This window comes from Salmo trutta, chromosome 26, assembly GCF_901001165.1.
Source record: "Salmo trutta chromosome 26, fSalTru1.1, whole genome shotgun sequence".
In the NCBI taxonomy this organism is placed as follows: domain Eukaryota; kingdom Metazoa; phylum Chordata; class Actinopteri; order Salmoniformes; family Salmonidae; genus Salmo; species Salmo trutta.
In genome coordinates, this window is record NC_042982.1 from 15,781,825 (window position 1) to 15,807,663 (window position 25,839).

The 25,839-nt window shown below is 44.4% G+C and overlaps 1 pseudogene; it reads left to right on the forward strand.

The window, feature by feature from the left end:
• Positions 1 to 1,367: 1,367 nt before the first annotated feature.
• On the forward strand, positions 1,368 to 3,005 carry LOC115162810 (uncharacterized; annotated as a pseudogene).
• The last annotated feature ends 22,834 nt before the right edge of the window (positions 3,006 to 25,839 follow it).

Genomic DNA, 25,839 nt, shown 5'->3' on the forward strand with positions numbered 1-25,839 from the left:
ACTACGCATGGTTGATCTGTATCTTCTGCCCGTGGTTTGTAGTGCTTGTGTTTTGTTAGCTTTACACTACGACTCCGTGTGCATTAATATATTTGTAGCTCTTACTGCCACAAACCGTAATTTACCTTACACAACTTGCCGACTGGCTTGTTCTATGTGTGTGTTGTGAATTGCTTAACATGCTGCTCCCCTCGCCTCTGTTAATTATCTTGCAGTGTTTTTTCTTGTTCTTTCCCCTGCAGAGTGTGAGTATCGTGGAAAACTACGTTGAGACATTAACTTTGGGGTTCGTTAACGGGCGTTACTCCATATGGTGCTGTTTTTACTGCTTGGATATTAAACCGGCTAGGTAATATTGCATGTGGCGTAAAAACTAAAAACAAATAAATCAAATCCATTACCTGGTTGCTGTTTTTTTTGTCTGCCTGTTTTTCCCACAGGGGTCTTCCAGGTGTTTTGCAGAGGTACTGGGTCATTTATCCCTCACCGGGTTCCTATTCCTCCAAGCGGGTCACGACATAGCTCTCCCAGGGTATCGGACCCCTGCTCTGTGGCCTTGTTGACTTGGCTGAGCTTATGTTTTCCCATAGCAGCTCCTCCGGGAAGTGATGGAGGCGTCTCGCCTGCTTTCCCTGCTCCAGAGGGATGTGGCCCTGGTGCAGGTGGTTACCTCCCAGCGCCATCTCTGGCTGGCCCAATCCCGTCTGCCACCTGCTCTCCAGAGCACATTTGCCACTCACCCCATCACCCCAGAACTGACATTTGGTTGATGACATTCTAGAGCAGACCGATAAGGTTCGTAGGGACCGAGAGACCCGGAGACAGTTCATGCCGCCTCCTCAGGCCCTGGGTCCAAGGCAGACGGACCGTTGCCACCCACCTGCACCTGAACGACGGTGGGGTCCTTCTCCTGCCCCATCGCCTCGTGCTAAGGGACGACAGCGGGGAGGGGCACAGCATGCTGTGAAGCAACAGCCTGTTTTTCCCACACGGGTCTACCCCAGTTTTTGCAGAGGTACTGGGTAATTTATCCCTCACCCGGTTCCTATTCCTCCAAGGGGGTCACAACATAAGCTCTCCCAGGGCGTTGGACCCCTGCTCCGTGGCCTTGTTGGCTTGATTGAGCTTATGGCTTCCCTTTGTGACAGGTGTGATGGTGTCAACAGTCACTGTCATAGGGACGTGCCTGGGAGACCCAGGTGCTCGGAGCGCCAGAGGAGACACCCTTCCCCAGCCTTGGCACTTCTCCAGGTCTCAAAGGGCAAAGTGGGAGGAGGGTGTGGAGCATAGTGTTGTCCACTATGCTTGAGGGGTACCGACTCCAATTCCGGTGCCAGCCCCCGTCCTTCAGGGGCCTTCGTGTTACCATGGTGGCCAACCCCCTGAAGAAAATACTGTGGCTGGAGATCTCCTCACTCCTGGACAAGGGTGCCATCCGCAGGATCAAGACATCAGAACGACTAGGTAGGTTCTACTCCACTTATTTTGTGGTTCCAAAAAGAGACGAAGGTTTTCGACTGATTCTGGACCTCCGCAACCTCATTGTGTACTTGAAGGTACTGAGGTTCCACATGCTGTCCCCAGTCTCGCGTTGCAGGCCGTGGCCAGGGACCAGTGGTTTGTGGCGCTGGACCTGAGGGATGTGTACTTCCATGTTCCTGTTCACCCAGCTCATTGGCAGTACCTCCGATTCACTTACGAAGGGACGGCTTATGAATTCATGGTTCTTCCCTTCGGCCTCTCCTTGGCACCCCACACTTTCACAAAGTGCATGGATGCTGTCCTGGCACCTCTCACGTCCGAGGATTGTTGATCCTCAATTACCTGGACGATTGGCTGATTTGTGCCCCAACCAGGACCCAGGTCATTACTGTAAACGACAAGAAGAGTCATCTGATGCCCACCCAGAGGGTGGCCTGCATTGGCATGGAACTGGACTCAATCCTCATGAGACTGGACTCAACGCCTTCCCATCAGAGGGGTTCAGGCAATCCATCTTGCCTCAACCACTTTCGGCAGGGGCGGGTGGTATCCGCCCTGACCTGCCAACGCCTGTTGGGCTTGCTGACGGCGGCCTCATTGCTGATTCCCCTGGGCCTGCTCCATCAACGGCCTCTTCAACGGTGGCATTATTTAGGTGGTTGATTTGGTTGATTATTTAGGTGGCTGTCGCTCTTCTCTCAGGTGGGGTGGAGATGCAGAGGATGTGCCGTCAGCACAGACGCCTCCCAGATCGGCTGGGGGGCTGTGACCAAGGGCAGGTCGGCCAGCGGTTGTTGGCTACCACCTTGGCGCGGCAGGCACATCAATACACTAGAGCTCTGAGCTGTACTGCTGGCCCTGCGGTCCTTCCACATCTGAAAGGCATGTCCTGGTGAGAATGGACAACACCACAGTGGTGGCTCATATCATCCATTAGGGTGGACTGAGGTCCCACCACCTCAATCTTATAGCACGGGAGCTCCTTCTCTGGGCTCAGGGCTGTCTAGCGTCTCTACGCGCAGCGCACATACCTGACATCCTGAGTGTGGCAGCGGATATGCTCTTGAGGGAGGGCCTGCCACCTTGTGGCTGAAGCCTACATCCCCAGGTGGTGCAGCACTTGTGGGACAAGTTCGGGACAGCACAGGTGGACCTGTTGCCTCCTAGGACAATGCACACTGCCCCTGTGGTACTCCATGTCGGAGCCACCAGGGCCTCTGGGCTTGAATGCTCTGGCTCACGATTGGCCAGGGCTGGAGCTGTACGCATTCCCCCCTTTCCCTCTGATCCAGGCTGTGCTGAACAGGACCAGGATGGCAGAACATCTTCTGCTTCTGGTGGCCCCATTCTGGCCCAGACAACCCTGGTTCAGCCTTCTCCTGTCCCTGTTGTCTGGGACATCTTGGCAACTTCCCCTGAGACCAAATTTGCTGTCTCAGGCCGGGGGAACTCTGTGGCATCTGAGGCCACACCGCCTCAGTCTGTGGGCTTGGCCACTGAACGGCGCCAATGATCCATGTTAGGACTACAGGAGGGTGTAATGAACACCATGCAGAGTGCAAGGGCTCTGGTTACAACTGCGGCATACCAGTTGCGCTGGCGGTTGTTCTGCTCTTGGTGCACTGGTATTGAGGTTGTGCCCAAGTCATCCGGGGTGCAGTATGTCCTCCAATACCTGCAGTCTCACTTGGATGAGGGCTTGGAAGCCTCTACACTGAGAGGGTATTTGGCCGCTATATCTGCCTGCCATGTGGGGTCGATGGACAGGCCAGTGGGGCGCAATCCCTTGGTCTCCAGGTTTATGAAGGGGGTTCGTCGCCTGCGTCCAGCTAGGACCTGCTCAATTGCGAGCTGGGATCTGGATGTGGTCTTGGCAGCTTTGGCAAAGCTGCCTTTTGAACCGTTGGAGTTTGCCTCCCTGAAACAACTCTCTATGATGGCGGCTTTCTTGAAGAATGTGGGTGAGCTCCATGCTCTTTCAGTAAGTTCTGAGTGCTACCGGATGGACCCCGGGGGGGGGAAGTATATCTCTCTGCTCCAACCCTTCATTCCTCCAGAAGGTTCTGTCAGACAGGCATGTGAACATCCCTTTTATCCTGTCTGCGTACGACCCCCCGGCAGTGGCGGGGGAGTCTGGGCACCACTCTGGCATGCTATGCCCTTTGTCTGCTGTGGTGAGAGAGTCCTCTGGGCTGGGCTATCAAAGCAGAGGCTCTCTCACTGGATCTTGGACACGATTACGACAGCATACCGCTTGGCTGGCATGCCAGTGCTGGAATCTGTGGTGGCACATTCAACACGAGGTGTGGCTGCATCCTGGGCTCTACTGAGAGGAGTACCCCTCGCTGATATCTGTGCTGCGGCCAGCTGGGCTTCCTCTTGCACCTTTGCTAGGTACTATTGGGGAAATGTGGCACCTCGCTTTGCGGTTGGTTCAGCGGTCCTGGGCGTCACCTCCCCTTCCGGGGACTGTGCCGGGACCCCCCTTCCACATTGACGGCCCCTGCGTCTCGGTCCCGCACTGGGACTTCGCCACTGGCTGGCCAGGTCCCTCTAGCACCGACTAATCTGATACGTGTATACCAATATATTGGAGTGACCACAGTTATGTGAGCTATATGGATCACTCCAATCCTCTATGGTCTAGAGGTTCCTCAAAAATGATGTAGAGAACGTGTCGCGGCCATGGGGTCTATATATAGGGGCGGACCCCAGCCGTGACACAGGTGTACACGGGAGTAAATCTGTAAATCCTCACCTCGGATGAATCCCTCCGCCGCAGAGGGATACCAATATATTGGAGTGATCCATATAGTTCACATAAACGTGGTTACATGCGTAACGTTCATTTTCAATAGTTAGCAATGCTCTCTTACACAGGTTCTGGGACAGTCTTTTCTTACGGCATCTATCAACATTTTATTTGAGTGGCCATAGCCATCTCCAGAGATCTAGAGAGGATTTAAAACCAGACAGATCTTTTAAACCAGAGAGGGCTTTAAAAACAGACCACAGAGATAAGCAGCCTAGACCGCACTCTTAACCAAGACATTTGTGGCCCATGTATTTATTTGTATTTATTATGGATCCCCATTAGCAGCTACTCTTCCTGGGGTCCAGCAAAATTAAGGCAGTTATAAATTTTTTAAAACATTACAATACATTCTCAACATATTAAGTGTGTATACCTTTCTTTCATTGAGGATTTGTTGAGTACATCAGAATTCAACCAATTCTGCATACGTTTGTTTTATAATAAAATGCTAAATCATTTTCAACATCTGCCCGTATACTGTATACTTCTCAATCTGACCATTATGCTTCTCTCACGACAGAAACATGACATGAGCTTTAACATTAGAATAACACTCTATAGCTCTATTTAAATTGAAATATGTAGTGTGCTCAGCATTTTTTATAATTTACATTACACTTTACATTACACTTGTCATGGTATGAAAAAGTCTTTATGCAAAGCTTGTCTTATTCAGTTTTACTGAAAGCTCTTCAGCTTGTGATGAAAAGTATAGTTTCCCCTTTGGTTGAGCCAGAAGGTTAGTTAACTGATGGGGTCTAACCCAGCTGAGCTGAGCTCTCTATTCCACCTGGATCCAAGCCAAATGGATGAAAAGCAAATGTTCCCAGTGGGAAAAGAGTGGAGTTTTTCCCTCTCATAACTTTCCTTAAGAGAGCAGGATTTTTGTTTCAGCTGCACCTGCTGTGGGCCATCAGCTGCATGGTGGGAAAAAGCTGGTATATTTAGTCAGTGTCCCTAGAGGACTTAAAGGTTAAGGATTTAAGGTCAGGTCAGTTATTATGATATTGATTTCCAATCAGAAGAGAGGTACTTTCCAGAGGAAAAACACAAAGCAGGACATGTGAAGCATGGATCATTTCAATGTATGAGGGAATATCACAGTGGACAAGTCTAGGCATGTGCGTGTCCCAAGCTGCATATGAGATTTAAATATTTTCATTGTATGATTTTCAATAGGGCTAGTTAATGTACTGTAGTTTAATAGTAGTTCAAGAATAATCTCTCCTCTCAAGCCACAAAAACCACAAGTCCTTGAATATGAACATATTATCAGTGTCATTCATGGTCAAAAGGAGAGATTAATATGGGGAGACACACCGCCATCCCCTTAACTGGATTATGTGACTGTTTCTTGTAGTATTTCTCTCAGCAGATTAACATTCATCTTCGGTTTCAATAGATTGTCACTGTATTTAATATCAATATTATCCACAGAATTTGCCGCTTGTTTGTACTTTGTGGCTTTACAGCCACTTATCAACACTCTTGTATAGGAGGGTAAGTGTAAATAATCTCCCAGTTTATACAAATGTAGCTACATCACATAACCTGATTACTACTGCCAATATTCCATGTTATCATAACACAACATATACAGTGCCTTCAGAAAGTATTCAGACCCCCTGACTTTTTCTACATTTTGTTATGTTACCGCCTTGTTCTAAAAATGATGAAATTGTTATTTTTTGCTCATCATTATGCACACAATACCCTATAATGACAAAGAAAAAACAGGGTTTTATAAATATCACATTTACATGTACATAAGTATTCAGACCCTGTACTCAGTACTTTGTTGAAGCACCTTTGGCAGCAATTACAACCTCGAGTCTTATTGGGCATGACACTACAAGCTTGGCACACCTGTATTTGGGTAGTTTCTCCCATTCTTGTCTGCAGATCCTCTAAAGCTCTGTCAGGTTGGATGGGGAGCATCACGGCACAGCTATTTTCAGGTCTCTCCAGAGCTGTTCGATCGGGTTCAAGTTCAGGCTCTGGCTGGGCCACTCAAGGACATTCAGAGACTTGTCCTGAAGCCACTCCTGCGTTGTCTTGGCTGTGTGTTTAGGGTCATTGTCCTGTTGGAATGTAAACCTTCACCCTAGTCTGAGGTCCTGAGCGCTCTGGAGCAGGTTTTCATCAAGGATCTCTCTGTACTTTGCTCTGTTCATATTTCCCTCGATCCTGACTAGTCTCCCAGTCTCTGCCACTGAAAAACATTGGTTTTTGCTCTGACATGCATTGTGAACTGTTGGACCTTATGTAGACAGGTGTGTGTGCCTTTCCAAATCAAGTCCAATCAATTGAATTTACCACAGGTAGTATCCAATCAAGTTGTAGAAACATCTCAAGGATGATCAATGGATACAGGATGCATCTGAGCTCAATTTCGAGTCTCATAGGAAAGGGTCTGAATATTTATGTAAATAAGGCATTTTGGTTTTCGATTTGTTATAAATTTACAACAATTTCTAAAAACCTATTTTCACTTTGTCATTATGGGGTATTGTGTGTAGATTGATGCAGATTTTATTTATTTAATACATTTTAGAATAAAGCTGTAACGTAACAAAACGTGGAAAGGGTCAAGGGATCTGAATACTTTCCGATTGCACTGTACCTTAAATGCTGAAACCAGCCTGTTTGGTCATTCTCTGCTGACTGCCTTCCAACCCAACCTCCAACCAGATCACTGATTAGACTGTTAATATTGTCTGTCCCTGTTGGGCTTCAGAAGGGAGCTCTTCAGATGCATGTACAGTTTCATCTGAAGGATGAGATTATTCAGTATTCAGTCACCTTTCCCCTGACTGATCAGACTCTGGCTTTGCTGTGGGAGCATGCAGCGGGAAGTGTGCTAAGGTCTGGAGCTGCCAGTTTCGTTCTAAGTCACTGATGCCTGGGATGGATTACTCATTGTCTCCTTTAGCCCTCGACGTATTGGAAATGACATAAGATGTGATCACTACGTAGGAGAAGCAATGGATTTTGTATGGGGGTGACTCAACTGTGGTTATGTTATAAATACTGGAATGCAAAGCTGCTGTGGAATATTGCCCTCCACTATTACAAAATATAACCCTAGCCAGCCCAACTGGTTGCAATGACGTCATTAAGACGGCCTTTGTGACATCCAGGTCTTGTTGTATACTAGTTGTGAAAGGAAGTATTGTTAACATCTTTTGAGCAACCAGAAAAATATTTCTTTATATCTGGTCTGACAACCTAACAACCAAAACATAACTTGATGTTGTCATGATTTTTTTTTTTTACATGGTTGAACTCTACCTTTTAATGTCTTATTTACCAGAAAACCAGTTTACAAACAGAATATGATGTCTTTTTGACATCAAGTTCCCACTGGGAACATCTGAGGCTAAATAATTGAATGATAATAATGACGTCGGTTTGTGATGATTGGGCAAACAAGAGCCTTTGACCTCATGACTGACCCTACATGTTTGCTGTTCATGAGACATTCTATTTTCTCCACTGTTTCAGGGTAATCGAATTTCCACTAAATCCTGTGTGCAGATATTTGTTCACCTGGGACACAGAAAGGGGACATTGTCTTTTTTTTGTGGGGAGTTGTGGGTGGGTGACGTCTGAGGGAGAGTAAAACCCAACCAGGCGTGAGCTGTTGCTTTTGGCCGGTCGGGAAAAATACTGCAATGAGGCGGCTGGGCTGGAGCATTGAGCATGTCCCCGCACCTGTGTCCACTCCTGATTGACAGCACGCAACTCCCGGTCATTCTGCTCAGTGACAGCAGTGACCTCACTTGCAATGACATCATGGGATTGTCTGTGTCAGACAGCTGGTAGCGTGGTTGGTTTGCACAGCTGCAGAACCCCATAGGGACTCTTTACACCAGCACATCACGTCTCGCTTTCACCAAAGTCCACAGCTCAACTCAGATTCCTTAATTTTGCAGGGACCTCATCTCCAGTGGATCTGATGTCTCTGTTGTTGATGCAGACACTGCAAAGTGCTTGGCATCGTTGTATTGTATATTTGATCATTTCGTCTATGAGTAATTTTCCTTGGCTAATTCTAGACATCACAATGCTTCTTTGAGTGAGAGCACTCATAATTAAGAGTCATTTGTGTCTGGCACAATTTGAGATTGAGTGATATTTCCACTCAGATATGCCTGACAGCATGATGAAGCTATGTACTGTGTACTGCTGGATTTGATATGGCTTTTTAATGGTGGGTGTTGATATACAGAGAAAGGCTTGTGTTTCCTTAGTCTTCCACGCCTTCTCCCTCAGTGCCAATGTTTTACGTGTGGACAAGGCGTGGTTGCCATGTGCAAAAATATATGTATTTAGATAGATTTAATTTGTTTAACTTTCTCTTAATCAGATTTTTCACGAAACTAAATAGGAAACGAAGCACACATGTTATGTGTTTCAATCAGTGAAGGCTCCACCTGGGAAAAATAGGGACGGTCCTCCTCAAACATTTTTCAAACATTAAAAACAATCCCAAAAATATTTTTTAAATTGTCATTGTTTCCCACATGTCCTCCCATTAGCTTACCAGCTGTGACTGGTTTCAATAAATATACAGTAATTTCTTGTCCCAGAGAGAACTGGTGGAGTGAGTTTGGTTCAGCCACATGTCCATGTTTATTCTCGATGTTTTGTACATGTTCCTCTCCATCAATCACGTTCACAGAGGAGGGGGGAGTTCCCCTGATCATAGATCCCCGTCATTGAATCATTAGTCTTACCGAGGGGTTACCCCACAGCTAGTGACCATGTCCTCATTTGTAAGTCACCCCATGACAATATACTTCTGCATTACCTTCATTTATCACAGCCACAACAGCTCTCCAAAGAAAACGGCTTCAGCAAACATCCTGAAATTGCCCTGACTTATGACGCTTTTACATGATTGATTTGAAGTGGTGAGCACCAAGACCCTTGAGGAGACGCACTGGGAACACATTGGTTGTGTCAACGTTGTTTCCACGTCATTGCAAATCAATTACATTGAACCAATGTGGAATACACATTGAATTGACGTCTGTGCAAAGTGGGGACACTCTTAGAATGGCAGGAATGACAACAAACAGTACAATTTGTATTTTCTCAACAGAGCACACATGCCCATGGAACAATTCTTCAACAGTGCTCTTCTTACTCAACTGCAAGTTATTGTTAAACTGCAAGCTATTGTATCAAATGACAGAGGTTTTGGTTCTAGTGACTTAGAAAAAAAGAACCACAAAAAAGCCACTAGGTTGAGATCATTTTTAAAAGATTCAGGCAAGGTTGGCGGGTGGCTGTTTATTTTTCAACATGAAAAGACGGAGAGATATGTGAGGTCATTTCATGTACTCTGTAATATGTTTTCATTATTATTAAAAGTAAAAACAACCACATCTTTTACTGCCATTTTGTCACCTCAGCAACAAGTGTGAAAATGGTCAAAACCAAAAGCAATTTATTCAAGAGTGCAAATTACGTTCAATTTCCATGTATAAATGTCCAGTAGTAACATGTCAAGGTTCTACCCTGAAAGCTGTGAGTGAAAAAGCAGGTGTGTGCAAGGCAGCTGATCTATCCTACTAACTGAATTCTCCACAGTTCCCCTCTGAAGACATTCCCTTTCAGCAGAAGTGTCCAACCTCTAGAATGGTGAGTAGCCATGACATTTACAACACACTGTAGGGGAAATAAGTCTGCCCTAACCAGGCATCCATAGATCCAGCCTTTAAGCTTATAAAGATTCAGATGAATTCTCTCTGCATTGTTCAAGCCAGTTGTTTCATGTTTGTTACCGGGCCACTGCACTAGGGTGTGTGGTGCTTAGCTCTGATGGAGGAGAGACAGTGAGAACATTGGCAGGCTGTGAGGCTCCTGGGGAAATGGTCAACAACCCATAAAATATGTTCCTTCAGGAGTAGCACATGGTGCTTTGAGTATCGGAAGGAAAAGTCAAGGTCACCTCCAGGGACGGTCAATGAATGTCTCCTAGTTGTACACTGTATAATTTAGATGAAGATGGATGTCTTCTCTTAATGATGTTTTTGCATGCTTATGATAGGGTTTCTAGAACAGTGACCCAGAAATACCACACCCCAATGATATAAATGTGGATACTTTTTCTCTCTCTTGTGGAAACACATGTTCATTGGGGTCATTGAGGGCCATGACACTCCGAAATTGTTTTCACAGACCCTGGAATGTCATCCAATTTCTTCAGGAGGTTGAAGGTTGGAGAAACAGAATGAAAGTTTTATACTAAATCACCAATGACAGGTACTGTATATAACCTGATAACATAAGTCAGCGGTTTTGTTTGTTGCAAAGCTATCTACTGTGTATAATGGTTTTTGACACAAATTACAACTTTTGAGGCTTAGGGAAGCCTTCCTTATCCTTTTATAAGGCCTATTTAGATGCTTGAGAATCATAATATTTTATGTAGTATGACTTTGCTTTGTGAAGGTGATTTGTGAAGCAGAAGTGCTTATGAAAACTTTACAAATAAGCTGTGATTTGTGAAGTTATTGTGAGACCCCAAGTTCTTCATTCCTTCTCCATACACGTTGAGTGGGACCAGTGTGATATTTGCTGATTTTCCCACTGTTTTAAAGTTACGCAGTGGCTCGCTGACCTCTCATTCCATAGAGTCTGTTCTGTTGGAGAGAGGTTGCCTAGTCGCTGCTTTTGACTGATCCTTATCAGTTGACAGGAACAAAACAAGAGGGTGCTCAGGTCTGAGAGTCCTCTCCAAAAGTGTGGGGGGAAAAATGTCTTGGTATTCACTTTGGACATGAATTCTTAACATTTATGGTCATCTGTTTTCAGAAGAATGTGTTTCTTTCAGTTCAAAGAAATGAGAATGTTTCAATTCAAAGAAATGTAGCCATGTTGGGTTTGAGCATTTTTTGTAAGTCTGGGCTATTGTGGCTCTTTATTTGTTAAACACAATTACTTTCTAAGAGTGACTTGTGGAGTAACTAAAAGACTACAGCTTATTGAACCTTATACGAGAATATATTTTCTAACTTACTTATCTGTGGATGTGTGCAGCAATGAATACATTTGTGAATAACATAGTTGAGTGTGGTTTGAGTAAATAACGTCATACGAAGTGAATGTGCATGAAATAACTTAATTTGTGAGTTTATGGCCATCAGGTGTTAATTTAATTAGTCAAAGAGGGAGCTCAAATGTGCCAAGCATTCCATTTGTGAGTGTGTCAGTGTTCTCGCTAATACCAGGCCACAGATCCTTTTAACTTTTATTTTAGGTTGTTATCTCAGCCCTAAATGTGACAAGCATGCCTATTTTGTATCCTTGTCTATGCCCTAAAGCTGTTCACAAAGAGAGAAGCAACCTAGAGTCAGAATTCAAGACAGAGTTCAAATGGCCAATAGCATTTTGAAGCCTTGTTGTTCATGTGAGCAAGGTCATGAGTAGTTGGAAGAAGACGTTTGATCGAAATCCAAGCATTCCGTCTATAAATCTAACATGCTCTTGACAGGGTCTAAAATAGCATGGTATTTTTAGACAAAACTTAGTCATGGACATTAACTTTACTGTCAAATAAGACTATTTGTTCATTCTAAAAGTTACCCAAGGGTATAATGTCTCATTGTTTCAACCAAAGGTCATTATTAAATTAGAGTGGCTATTTAAAATGGATGTAACAAGCCTTAAACTATTAATAATGAATTAATGTTTTACAAATAAAGTGGAACAGATTTGCTTTCTTACCTTGGTAGTATGCATGGGTAAATACACATACTATACAGACTTCATCAAAAGCCACTTAAAAACATACCAGAATATTTGAATCCTTTATGTTGGCTGTTTGAGTGGCAATCTGGTATTTCAATAACAACTGAGGGATGGGCCTTGATAAATGTAACCAATCTCGAATTCCTAGACCAAGCTATGGAGCTATACAGGATGCATGTGATATTACATGTTATGTTCTAAGACAAATGGCTTGACCATTTTCGGCCGTTTGACTGACGCCAACACTGTACAATGCTTGGTGATGTTTCAGCACATGCTGTGTTTTGAAGGAGCCTGTCAGTGGATTCCATATGTCACTAGCAACACTTTAGTCTTGATGTATGGAGTCTGGGTACCAAGGGAGTTTTTTGGGGGGGACTGCTGAATAGTTCAAAACTGAGAAAGTGAACATTTTTGTATTTTGAAAAGTCAAAACGAGAACAGTAAACAGTAAAATAAATGAAGGTCTATGTTGAATAATCACATACACAAATGGTTGACACATTTAATTTAAATGATTCGCATTAATAACTTCAATTTAATACCATCAAATTTCAATTGATTTGATTGATTTGACAACACAATTCAATCACACGTGTGGATACACTGCACATCATCGAGGATAACCCAAAGTTGAATAACTTGGTCCTTTTAAATGCACTCAATTATTTACTTAGTCTCAAGTATATCTACACATTATGTAATGATACTTGTCTTCAATGTGGTTGAGAAATGGTGAGAAAATGCCAATATTTTCTGAGATTTGATACTTGATACTTTGAACAGCTGCAAAGCGGAGGGTTTTAATGGATTGACAAGGCAGCAGCATCTGCTAGGTTTATCACATGACGTGACATTTACCATAAAGGAATCAGGGGCCACTGGGACACATTCCTGGTATGGTTCTGTTGTCCATTAATATCAGACATGAGAATATCATATATATTGGACCCTTCAGCAATGATGGACGTCTGTTTCAGGTTTGGGATTTGCTGGTGTGTCTTCGCACAAGTGGGATATGACTAACTTAGTGCCTGAACACTTGAACAAAACAGTAAGCTACGGTATCAACATAGAACCAGAGGCAAAATTTGATCCAAAAAGATTCCCACATCGTGTAGCGGTGCAATTTCTGAAGCCTGATAATGGTGTATCTGGATTTTTTTGGGCCAATCTAAGTACAGTGCCTTCGGCAAGTATTCAGACCCATTGACTTTTTCCCCATTTTGGTAGGTTACAGCCTTATTCTAAAATTGATTAAATAGTTTTTTCCCCTCATCAGTCTGCAGACAATACCTCATGATGACAAAGCAAAAACAGAATTGTATACATTTTTGCTAATTTATAATTTTTTTTAACTGAAATATCACATTTAAATAAGTATTCAGACCCTTTACTCAGTACTTTGTTGAAGCACCTCTGCAGATCCTCACAAGCTCTGTCAGGTTGGATGGGGAGCGTTGCTGCACAGCTATTTTCAGGTCTCTCCAGAGATGTTCGATCGGGTTCAAGTCCGGGCTCTGGCTGGGCCACTCAAGGACATTCAGCGACTTGTCCCAAAGCCACTCCTGTGTTGTCTTGGCTGTGTGCTTAGGGTCGTTGTCCTGTTGGAAGGTGAACCTTCACCCCAGTCTGATGTCCTGAGCACTCTGGAGCAGGTTTCATCAAGGATCTCTCTGTACTTTGCTTCGTTAATCTTTCCCTCGATCCTGACTAGTCTCCCAGTCCCTGTTGCTGAAAAACATCCCCACACCATGCTTCATGCAGCACCATGCTTCACCTTAGGGATGGTGCCAGGTTTCCTCCAGAAGTGACGCTTCACATTCAGGCCAAAGAGTTCAATCTTGGTTTCATCAAGACCAGAGAATCTTGTTTCTCATGGTCTGAGAGTCTTTAGGTGCCTTTTGGGAAATTCCAAGCGGGCTGTCATGTGCCTTTTATGTGGCTTCCGTCTTGCCACTCTACCATAAAGGCCTGATTGGTGGAGTGCTGTAGAGATGGTTGTCCTTCTGGAAGTTTCTCCCATCTCCACAGAGGAACTCTAGAGCTCTGTCAGAGTGACCATCGGGTTTTTGGTCACCTCCCTGACCAAGGCCCTTCTTCCCTGATTGCTCAGTTTGGCCGGGTGGCCAGCTCTAGGAAGAGTCTTGGTGGTGCCAAACATCTTCCATTTAAGAAAGATGTAGGCTACTGTGTTCTTGGGGACTTTTTGGTACCGTTCCCCAGATCTGTGCCTCGACACAATGCTGTCTCGGCACTCTACTGACAATTCCTTCGACCTCATGGCTTGGTTTTTGCTCTGACATGTACTGTCAACTGTGGGACCTTACATAGACAGGTGTGTGCCTTTCCAAATCATGTCCAATCAATTGAATTTACCACAGGTGCACTCCAATCAAGTTGTAAAACATCTCAAGGATAATCAATGAAAACAGGATGCACCTGAGCTCAATTTCGAGACTCACAGCAAAGGGTGTGAATACCTATGTAAATAAGGTATCTGTTTTTTATTTTTAACAAATTTGTAAAAAATCTCTAAAAAACTGTTTTTGCTTTGTCATTATAGGGTATTGTGTGTAGATTGCTGAGGATTTCTATTTATTTATCCATTTTAGAAAAAGGCTGTAACTTAACAAAATGTGGAAAAAGTCAAGGAGTCCGAATACTTTCCGAAGGCACTGTAAGTAGTTAATTTGCTGTGGCTCTCTTTCAATCCAAAACATTTTCATATTATCTTGTGAAGTTTGTTTTCTTCTGTCAAGTCCTCATTTCAGCAGTAAACGTACACCTTTGGTGGACGCAACATGTTCAAGTGTTTCAATAAAAATAAAAAAAATCCTCAGGAAATGCAAAGTATGTGATATGTTGACCTCCAGCTAAACAATACATGGCAATAAAATAAAAATGTGCTCCTATGTACGAGAGGAAACAGTTGTGTTTTTTCCCCAGAATATCCGATGGTGTAAAGTACTGAAGTACAAATACTTTAAAGTACTACTTAAGTATTTTTGGGTGGTATCTGTACTTAACTATTTATATTTTGACAGCTTTTACTTTCATTCCACTACATTCGTAAAGAACATATGCACTTTTTACTCTTTACATTTTCCCTGACACCCAAAAGTACTTTGTCTAATTGTCTAATTCATGCATCTATCAAGAGAATACTGCCTCTGATGTGGCTGACTCACTAAAACCAAATGCTTCGTTTGTAAATGATGTCTGAGTGTTGAAGTGTACCCCAGTTTATCCGTAAAAAAATAAAAAGAATTGGGCCATCTGGTTTGCTTAATATAAGGAATTTGAAATTATTTATACTTTTACTTTTGATATTTAAGTATATTTTAGTGATTACATTTACTTTTGATACTTAAGTATATTTAAAACCAAATACTTTTAGACTTTTACTCAAGTAGTATTTTACTGGGTGACTTTCACTTTTACTTGAGTCATTTTCTTTTAAGGTATCTTTACATTTACTTAAGTATGACAACTGGGTACTTTTTACACCACTGAGAATATCACCCACTATATTCTCAATTACACAATGATGGATGGAGGACCTATGTGAAAACATCATACTCTGCATCACAGATCTTGATATCTATCTGGTGGGAAACATTTTGCCAGAACCCACTCCCCTCCCTTGATGAATAGTTCACTTTAAGCCGTTCTAGAAAAGATTTCTGAAAACTGTGTGGCGTGTGGAACAAACATTTATCATGGAAAAAGAAGTGGACCATCTGAATGCTCTGCATGTACTCCATGATCGAGGAACTGATGTATATTTTTTCCATTTGACTTTATGAAGGCATTTATGCGACTTCAGCTCTGCAGCAAATGAAACCTTACAAATTTGTTTTTAATGATACAAAACATTTAGTTAAATTTGTACAAATCATACTTATTTGTGCACCCTATCACCACAATTAACTCTTGGAGTAAAACTGAAAGACATTGTCTTAATGCTATTCAAAAGGACACCGTTCGTTTACATTGAAAATATTCAAGTTACCTTTTAACACCTCTGTCACAAAAGCTGCAATGTCTCTCATAACTTAGTCCATGCACTTGTAGGGGTTAGAGGTGAGTACATTTTTACATACTCTTAGTCATGATGACATTGAAATCATAATTCAATTTACACATGCCATCATATGTGATTCCCTTTCACAACCCCATTATGTGCTGGCAACAGATTATATTGGGGCCTCTTGGATTGGTAACCATGCAGTTCTACATCATAGAGAAGGCCCATATACACTGAGTGTACAATATATTGGGAACACCTTTCTAATATTGAGTTGCACCCCCTTTTGCCCTCAGAACAGCCTCAATTCATCGGGGGATGGACTCTACAAGGTGTTGAAAGCGTTCCAGAGGGATGCTGGCCCATGTTGACTCCAATGCTTCCCACAGTTGTGTCAAGTTGGCTGGATGTCCTTTGGATGATGGACCATTCTTGATACACATGGGAAACTGTTGAGCGTGAAAAACCCAGAAGCGTTGCAGTTCTTGACACAATCAAACCGGTGCACCTGGCACCTACTACCATACCCTGTTCAAAGGCACTTAAATCTTTTGTCTTGCTCATTCACCCTTTGAATGGTACACATACACAATCCAAGTCTCAATTGTCTCAAGGCTTAAAAACAATTCTTTAACCTCTCTCCTCCCCTTCATCTACACCAGTGGTCACCAATCAGTCGATCACAATCGAGTCTCCAAGGCATTCCTGGTCGATGTCATGAATGTCCTGATCAGGTCAGGTTACAGGAGACCACAACCCTACAGATTATCGCTCACCCCCAACAGAGGAGGAGAGATCTAGGGGTATGAAGATGTGGGGGTTTTATGACCCCTCACGCCCATGGTAAAGCTTAGGCAACAGACAAAATTCCTTTGTCCTCTCACTATGCAGAACCAGCCTCAGAACATTAAACATGCAATAAAGGGACTTTGGAACAAGGGTTTCCATCAGCCACAATGGTGGTCATGACGATAGATGGAATATGAAAATGAATGTAATTTTTGTCTGGTTATTAAAGGTTAAAGGACGATGTTATTACGGAAACATTGTAACTTTAAGAGTTTTCCTAGTATATGCTTGATGTTTATACATTGTACGTTGTGTGGAAAATCAAAGAGAACGTTTTGGTAAAGATGAAATGTGATGTTAGTTGTCTAAAATTGGATTGGAGTTAAATCTAGACCTTGCCTCTTAACTTGGTATGCCCAGAGAATTGCCCTAAAGGCGGTTACGCCCACTTCTGACCCGAGGGTATAAGACATGTGAGTTAAGAATGAACATATCAGACTAAGTGACCTGAGCTGCAGCCATGGTCTAAAAAGTCAACGAACCCAAAACGCAACACAAGGTTGAAGACAAAGAAATCTTTTTTCTACCCAAGCTACGGATGAGTAGCTGTGTCTAAGCGGGTGAATTCAAGCCGGAACACCTGGCCTCCACTCACCATCGAATCGTGGTATCTATGCTGTTTCATTCCTATGCTGTGAGCTCTGAGCTACAGAGCTGTCTGTCCTCAGAAGACACCTTTCAGAGCAAGGGTGAGGAATCAGACCACTAAGCCAAAAGGGACACTGACATCGTGAGGACAACCAGAGAGTTGCGCCGGAGAAGTGCATCATTGAGAAGCCTAAACGACCCATGCGGCACTTCCCATCTGAGACCTCCAACACGTAATTACATCATTATATTCTGACCCATAAGAGTGGCAGTTCGGGGCAAGTCTAGGGTTAAAATAAGCATAGCTGACAAATGCACCCAAATGTATATTTCTCTCGTGTACTTTCTCTTTTTCTCTCTCTTTTAAAGCCCCATTTTGGGTAACACGCGCCATAGTGTGTTGGCCTGTTATGCTAAGTTCTAATCAATAGCCTAGACTGTGTTTTGTGTATGTGTATCTTTTATCATCATTTTAGCTTTCTAGTAAATAAATAATCAACTAAGATTGGTGTGGTACGAACTCATTAGCGGGACCCGGGTTTGTGCAGATTCCTGGATTATGCGACGTTCAGAATGAGACTGTAGAGGAAATTGATTAATTAGCGACTGTTGTAAAATCGATATTCTGATATTCTTTGAGTTAATTTGGGAAATAGAAACTCAATAAAACTAATTTTCCCATGGTGCCCCAGGTTAATGAGTTAATAATTGCTTGATTCATTTAATCACGCAGTTAGAAACCTTGAATCATTCGATGAGCAACAGTCGTCACATTAACTAATACAACGTCACGACATATTGCCGCCCCTGTGAGGAATCTAAGATAAGACTAGGCCGCACTGTTGGGTTAATTCCATACCAATCGTGTAGCAAGATACATATATACAATTAATAGCTATAGGCAGGACTAGTGCGGGAGAGAAGCGTGTGTGTGTGATGTTCCATTTCATCCAGATACTGGTCGGGAGAGAACCACCCCCGTGGTATATCTGACGAAAGCCAGTGTGTAGGGGTAGACCCACTGAATGCTACGAGCTAGGGCATATGTACCAGCCAATGCAGGCATTCTGAGAATAATACTAGTTGGGCCCAACTTAGTGTTATTTCTGTCGATCGCTTTCAGGAGCGATGTGACTCGGTCATAAGCAATTCCTAGAGCAGAGGACATACGAGCCATTACAGAAATTGGAGTAAATATATTTGTTTGACCGAAGCGAAGTCATTATCTCTCTACCTCTCGCATTTGGTAACGTGAAGAGTTTAAGGGTTGAATGTGAGACGTCACCTAGTAAACCTAGTAAACCTGTTCCCTTGTTGGAGGGAACTTCCCTTGTGCGGCGAAGTGGAAACCCCGCGCAAGGAAAGCTAAGCATTGCGCCAGATGCTAAGCTAACAAAGGGGAGCAGCCATTTTTGTTTTCCCCTTTGTTCATAGTGAATTCCCGCGCCAGGCGGGAATCCTGTGAGATCTCAGCTTGCGCTATCAGTAACCTCTGGCGAAGAATCGGCAGTCATTTTTCGTGAAATAATTCAGGTTACGCTGTACGATATCTAACCAGTCTCAACTGATTGGATATCATTGTCTCATTCAATTTAATACATACATTAAATTGCTACACTACCTTTCCAGGTTGGTTATTGGAATAATATGCAAACTAATGTGTTCTAACCAATGAGACATCGTTAAACTTTTCAACGTTAACTAAGAGATAGCAACTCTTTCAGGTGAATTAAAGTTAAAATTCCCAAATAGCCTATACAGGTTAGATTTATCATTGAAATCGATTTAATCAATTAAATCTGTTTTGGCAAGTTCAGTAATACCCAACTCACATTACTGACCCAGTCTTGATGATTCATTGACGTTTACAAACGTAAACACGAGTTAAATCGTGTTTACAGCCTCCAACTCAAAAACCCAAACATTACGTAAATTGAAATAACTGATAATCATAACAATGAGCAATCCATCAGATGGGTTTCCACTCATTTCCCCTCTAATCAGTGGACCTTCACCCACGGAAAGATTGATCGCTGACCTCAGCAACGATGCAAATCCTAACTGTGCACAGGGGCTGAAAATGTTGGATTTCGATGCCATAAGCGAGAAAAATGCAGACATTGCGACAGACGCTCTTCAAAATAGACCATCAGGCGGAGGCCTTGTGAAGGTTCTCTCCAGTTTAGCCCTCAACTACGCCCACCAGCAGAGATGGACAGTGCACCAGTACCTCAGTGCCCAGCAGAGGCACAAGCAGGAAGCTGGGGAGTTCAAAGCACAGGTGGAGAGAACCAGTGAGCTGGCATCGAAAGCCGAAAAAGATAAGCTACTGCTAGCCAAGGAACTGTGTGTGAGAACAGATAAATTGGAAGATCTGGCTAATGCTTATAACAAAGTACGCAAACAAACTCTTGACCAAGTCCGTATTCTAAAGGAACAACTCGTTTAAGCCAAAACTAAATACAATGAAGTCCACGCAAAACTAGATTAATCTAACGAGCTAGCTAGAAACCGGGGCGAGCAACTTGATGCCTTGCAAACGGTTGTGAATGAAACCACTCAAAGCAATAATGCTCTATTCCAAAAGCTGCAGACCAAAGACGATCAGTTAATGAACACAATGACCAAGTTGGAGGACAAAACAGCAGAACTCGTTGAAGTCGCTGATTTAATGAGGGATGAGAAAGACCAGGTGAGAAAGTTGGAAAATGTTACCTCTAAACAAAAGGAGGACATCGCATCACTGGATCTCTCACTCCACACTCGAGACCTCTCCCTGCAAACCCTGACAGATAAGTATGAGGCCGAGCGGAGCAAGGGCGACACCTATGTGTCTAAAAGAAACACCCTCAACTCCCAGGTGGACTCTGCGATGCAGCAGAACACCACCCTTAGGTATCATCTGGAGGAACTCCAGAACAGTCACGAGCTATCGCATGACTGCCCATATTTAGTGGTTCTGCGACTCGGCAAATACGATAGCTCGTTGGCTAACAATATCAGACAAGCTCAAAATGAACACCCACAAGCCTACTATCACCGGCTTCGTTCAGCTTACTTTGGCATGCTCACTGAAACCGGAATGGAAGACCTATTACCATTTAAACAACTGTTCCTGTCAAACATGTCTCCCAACTTCATTAACTACTTGGGCCCTACTGCCCATGTTGGGTTGCCAATCTCGACGCTCCGAGAGCTTGCAAGCACCGCTTTTAAAGCATCAAAAGCAAGCCGGACTAAGAGCCCGGACACCTCAACTTTCGAGCTTAGGCGGGAACCATCACTCCAATTAGAAGGTGCAGCATCAGGGACATGTGTGGTAAAAGATGACGATCAAAGGGGTGGCTACTAAGTAACCACCACCCCGACAACCACCGCCATAACAATAGCTACGATGAACGTCCCCAATCTAACAGGTCCCGTAGAGATCAACCTAGCCGATATGCCCCTGCACCTAACAAAGGGTCAGGACACAAGGGTAACAAGCGTAACAAGGGCAACAATGATCTAAACGCTAACCCGAAATGATATAGAAGCTCTGATAAGAGATGTACTGCATCGTAAGAAATTTGAGAAAGAGGACAAGGATAAGTCATCATGACTAGGCGTAAAATTGTTGGAAACCAAGTCCGCCGAAACTCATGCAATTCGAGAAGGACGCAAATATTTCCTTTACCCCCGCCCCCACTCAAATCCCTGTCCAGGAACCGCTCATTCTAGACAAGCCCGCAGGTTTTGTCTACAGACTTTGATACGGATGTGGAGATGCACAAGATAAGCAGCTTTGCAACAGATGATTCCTCTCTCATTCCGATAGAGGACCCACTGGGTCACGTAGGTGACTTATCTGTCTTGGAAATCGACACAGATTACAAACCGCTCCGTTCTCCCAACCCACTCCATTTTGTTGGGGATATGACGAGAAAAACCAACTCGAACAGGCCATACCTTAGAACAGTCCTGGAGGACTGTTTGACCTGTCATGCTCTGATAGAGTCGGGTTCAACAATTTCCCTCATATCCGAAACCTTGCTGGATGAACTAAAAAGGGCAGTGGTTGTAAACGGAACATTGCGATACATATCTTCGAGGCTTCACTCAAGCTACCTTGCCCCTAACCAAGCGTCTCCTACTTAAACTCAACTTCGAAAGCGTGTCACTGATCCACCCTGTGTATGTGACTAGCATCGAAATCGAACGGATGCTGATTGGGATTGATTTAATTGACCGTTTGGTACCACTAATGGATTGGAAAACCAATCAAATCTGGTCACAAATACCTATGCCAACTCTGTTGACTTCACCGCATTCTTCCAAGGCTACCTGCCATAGATTGTGCAACGACGTGGGTTCGACGTCAGCATCTGATGCAAACCCGGTGAACTTGGCCATGAGCCCACCATTGGCGGCAAATGACAAGGTGAATTCAACTCGGAACTTAACCAAACATGAGGTTTTCCTGTGTGGCTTGGGTGATTCACCAGCCGACACTTACCACCCTCCTCTGATAGGGGGCGTGTGCCTAAACAGCACTATGGTTGAGGATGCCAGACTGGCAACCTGGTCCGAAAAATCTGCAATCAGTTTGGAAATATTCAATGCAATTTCGAAAACAGCTAACTGTCACCCCCTTGTGCTGAAAACGTTTATATTTCCACTGGGAACGACTTTCCAGATGACACTTACCGCAGTAGGGGTGTGTGCGCTATCAATCCGCATTGGAACCAAGGAAGTATCTCACTACCAACGTAGTTGTCGTGGACCTCCCACATACAGTCTATGTGGGAGCGGACATTTTGGTAAGATTGGGTGTTAAACTCGATACCATACACCAAGTTCTTTGTTCTTTGGTCTTTGGCGCAGCCAAACCAACATGCCTTGTCTTTCGACCCGGTGTGAATGGCATCTGGGCAGACTATTCCTGAAGCTTGCAAGGTGATATCTGAGTCCGCCATGTTGATTCCGGCAAGAACCACAGAGGTTTCTGTAAGACTGAACCTGGCACCCGGATACCGGGTGGAACTGGGGCTAACTATCAATGGCAACCCGCTGTTGGAACTAACCGCTAGATCAACTTACCTCCTGGTACAAAATCTGACTCAAGCGGATATTTCCATTTCTCGGCACACTCAGCTAGGAACATTGATCGATTACTCCTTCCATGATTTTGAACTGGTTGTTCCCGTGATTGGGCCTCTTCCATCCTCCATAGACCTAGATGGCAAGGGAGGTACGCTGTTTACTTGTCAGTCAAAAGCAATCGCACTAACTCCCGTATTGCCACTTGACGACACATCAACGTTCAGGCTGGATGGCGATTCTGACAGCAACCTGTTAATATACTCCATCGTCACGGAGGATGATATCGCGTCTCCTCCTGCATGCGAAGTACACACTTGTGAGGTAACAACCGATGACTCTCCCAACAGTGACATGCCGTCACCACCCGATGAAGACCTGTACAATGTCGCCGAACCATATCCTGGTTTCCATGCATAGGTAATACAACTACTGTCAGAGGTTGATGATCTTGTCAATGACACTGAACGCCATCAGTTGAGAGAATTGTTTAACAAACACAGTGAGATCTGGTCAACAGACTCGCTGGATTGCGGGGTTACGGGTATCCATGTGGTGCGTATTCCTACGCCACCCGGAGCAACTCCTACGTTTGTTAGACAATACAAAATCCCGCTCGCAGCATACGCAGCGGTAAAAGAGATGATCGATTCCTTATTAGCTAAACGGAAAATCAAGGAATGTAACAGTATGTACAGCGCTCCAGTGTGGCCCGTTCTAAAACCAACGGGTAAATGGCGTCTTACCGTTGACTATAGACAACTCAACAAACTGGTTCCGTTGTCTCGTTGGCCAATGACACAGCTTGACCAAGAGTTGCCTAAGGTGGCAAACGCTAAGTACTTCTCCACCGTCGACATGGCGAATGGTTTCTGGACCATGACAGTCGACCCTCGTGACCAACACAAGTTGGCTTTCTCTTTCTCGAACAAGCTCTTCATGTTCAATCGTTGCCCATTCGGGTATGCAAACTCCCCCTCAGAGTTCAACATCTTCCTGCACAAGGCAATGCCAGACGCAGCCTCTAGGGGGACGATAATCTACGTGGACGACGTTCTCATGAGAAGTGAGACTTGGTCACATCACCTCAATGAAATGGACCACGTTCTCACCCAACTCGGGACTGCAGGGGCTAAGTTGGCCATCATGAAAGGACAATGGTGCAAGACCAAGGTAAACTACGTTGGGCGTCTGGTGGGTGCCGAGGGCATCCTGCCACAGTCTAACAGAATCCAAGCAGTCCGCAACATCAATACACCTACAAACCATCACGAGGTGTGCAGCTTCTTGGGAGTATGTAATTACTCCCGTCAATTCATCGAAAACTACGCCGACTTGTCAAAACCATTGACTCGTCTTCTTCAGAAAGACACCCCATTCGTTTGGGATGCAATCACAACGAAGCTGTGGCTTCCTTGAAAAACCAGCTTTGCGAGGCATCTTGCCTGGTATACGCCAACAAAGACAAGACATTATTTTTGGAAGTCGGTTTCTCAGAGCACTGCCTTAGCGCTGGGTTGTACCAAAAATACGATCAAGACAAACGTGTGGTTGCTTACGTGAGCAAAACACTCAACCCTGCTGAACACAAATACTCAGACTGCGAAAAAGCGCTGCTGTCGACAGTCTGGGCAATCAAACACGTCACCAGTTATGTCGGTTTCAACCCTCCAAGCCACTTCACAGAGCACCCCTGCAACGCAAGGCTGTGACTTACCCCTGGAGCTCGATCCAGATCGACTGGGTCGGCCCAGTTGCCAGGTCGGCCAGAGGCAACAAGTATCTCCTCACAGTGACTTGCGCATTCACAAAGTGGGTGGAGTCCCTGCCGGCGACCAATGACACAGCGGAAACCACGGACGTTCTTTTGCTAAACCATGTTTTCAGTCATTTCGGCCTGCCAGGAGAAACCATGGACAGCGACGGAGGAACCCACTTTTCGGCAGCTGTAATGACCGAACTGTGGAGGCTTTTGGAAGTCAAAGCTAAACCCCACATCGCATACCACCCTAGGAGCTCGGGCAGGGTAGAAAGGAGCAACCAAACAATCGTCAGAATCTTGAGGAAATATGTGGCATCCAACCACAAAGATTGGGACCTCAAACTCTTATTGGTACTGATCTCGATCAGAGCCACACGCAACAGGTCTACGGGAATAACACCCTTCGAGATGATGACGGGCCGGCAAATGACACTTCCACTGCATCTGCTGTACCAACTGGGAGATGTCGCTGCAGCCACCGCCTACACGGCTCATCAATACGTGACCGACTTGCGGAACCATCTCCAGACTACCTTTGTGTATGCTCAAGGACAATTGGAAAGAAGTGCAGAAGGTGACAAGACCTATTATGACAAAAAAGCCTCACACCAGGTGTTCGAGGTCGGGGATAAGGTGTGGTACTACATATACACCAAACCCGCGGGCATCGCAACAAAGTTCCTGCCCTACTGGACGGGGCCACACGAGATTGTGGTGAAGCTGTCACCTGTAGCTTACCAGATCAGAATCAGCAAAGGTCGACAAAATGCCACATTAAAGTGGGTCCACCGGAACCAAATCAAGTTGTACACTCCACCATCGGAATAGAAGGGGTGCTAGCCAGCACCGAATAGATAAAAACCTAGCAAAGTCAGAGGTACTAAGAAAATGTTTAAGTACCCTCATCTGATCCCTTCCAGGAGATCAGTATGTTGCACCTAGCATCTTTTATTCTCTTCTACCGGATATACATCTGTTGTCACTATTGATATCATCCTGCACTGTACTGTTTCAAATTAAGAAAACCAGAAAAATAGTTGTCAAAACATTTTTGTTTACAAAAACAAATAACTGAAATAATCCAACAATCTCTGATTTTGCGTTTCTGTAGGATGGAGTTCCTTTGGCTGATCCTGACACTGCGCGCTGGTCAAAACCAACCCAGCAGACGTAATCACGAACGGACCCCCTACGGGAATTGTTCTCCGCGACGATCCAGGACTCCTCATAACTAACTGCAGAGTACACACGCAGAGGGTATATGTCCGCCTAGATGCAGAGAATGTGTACCGCCAACACATTCCACCTGTGGCGCATTTGAGTTGGGCCGGGGCTGACTGGACCAGCCAGGCAGTTAAGCACACCCGGCTAGACACTGCCCATATGTTGGCCCAACTCCAAAAGTTCACAGTAACCCAGTCAGAACTAGCCGAGCCCAGGCGAGAAAAACGATTCGTCGGGGCGCTACTATCG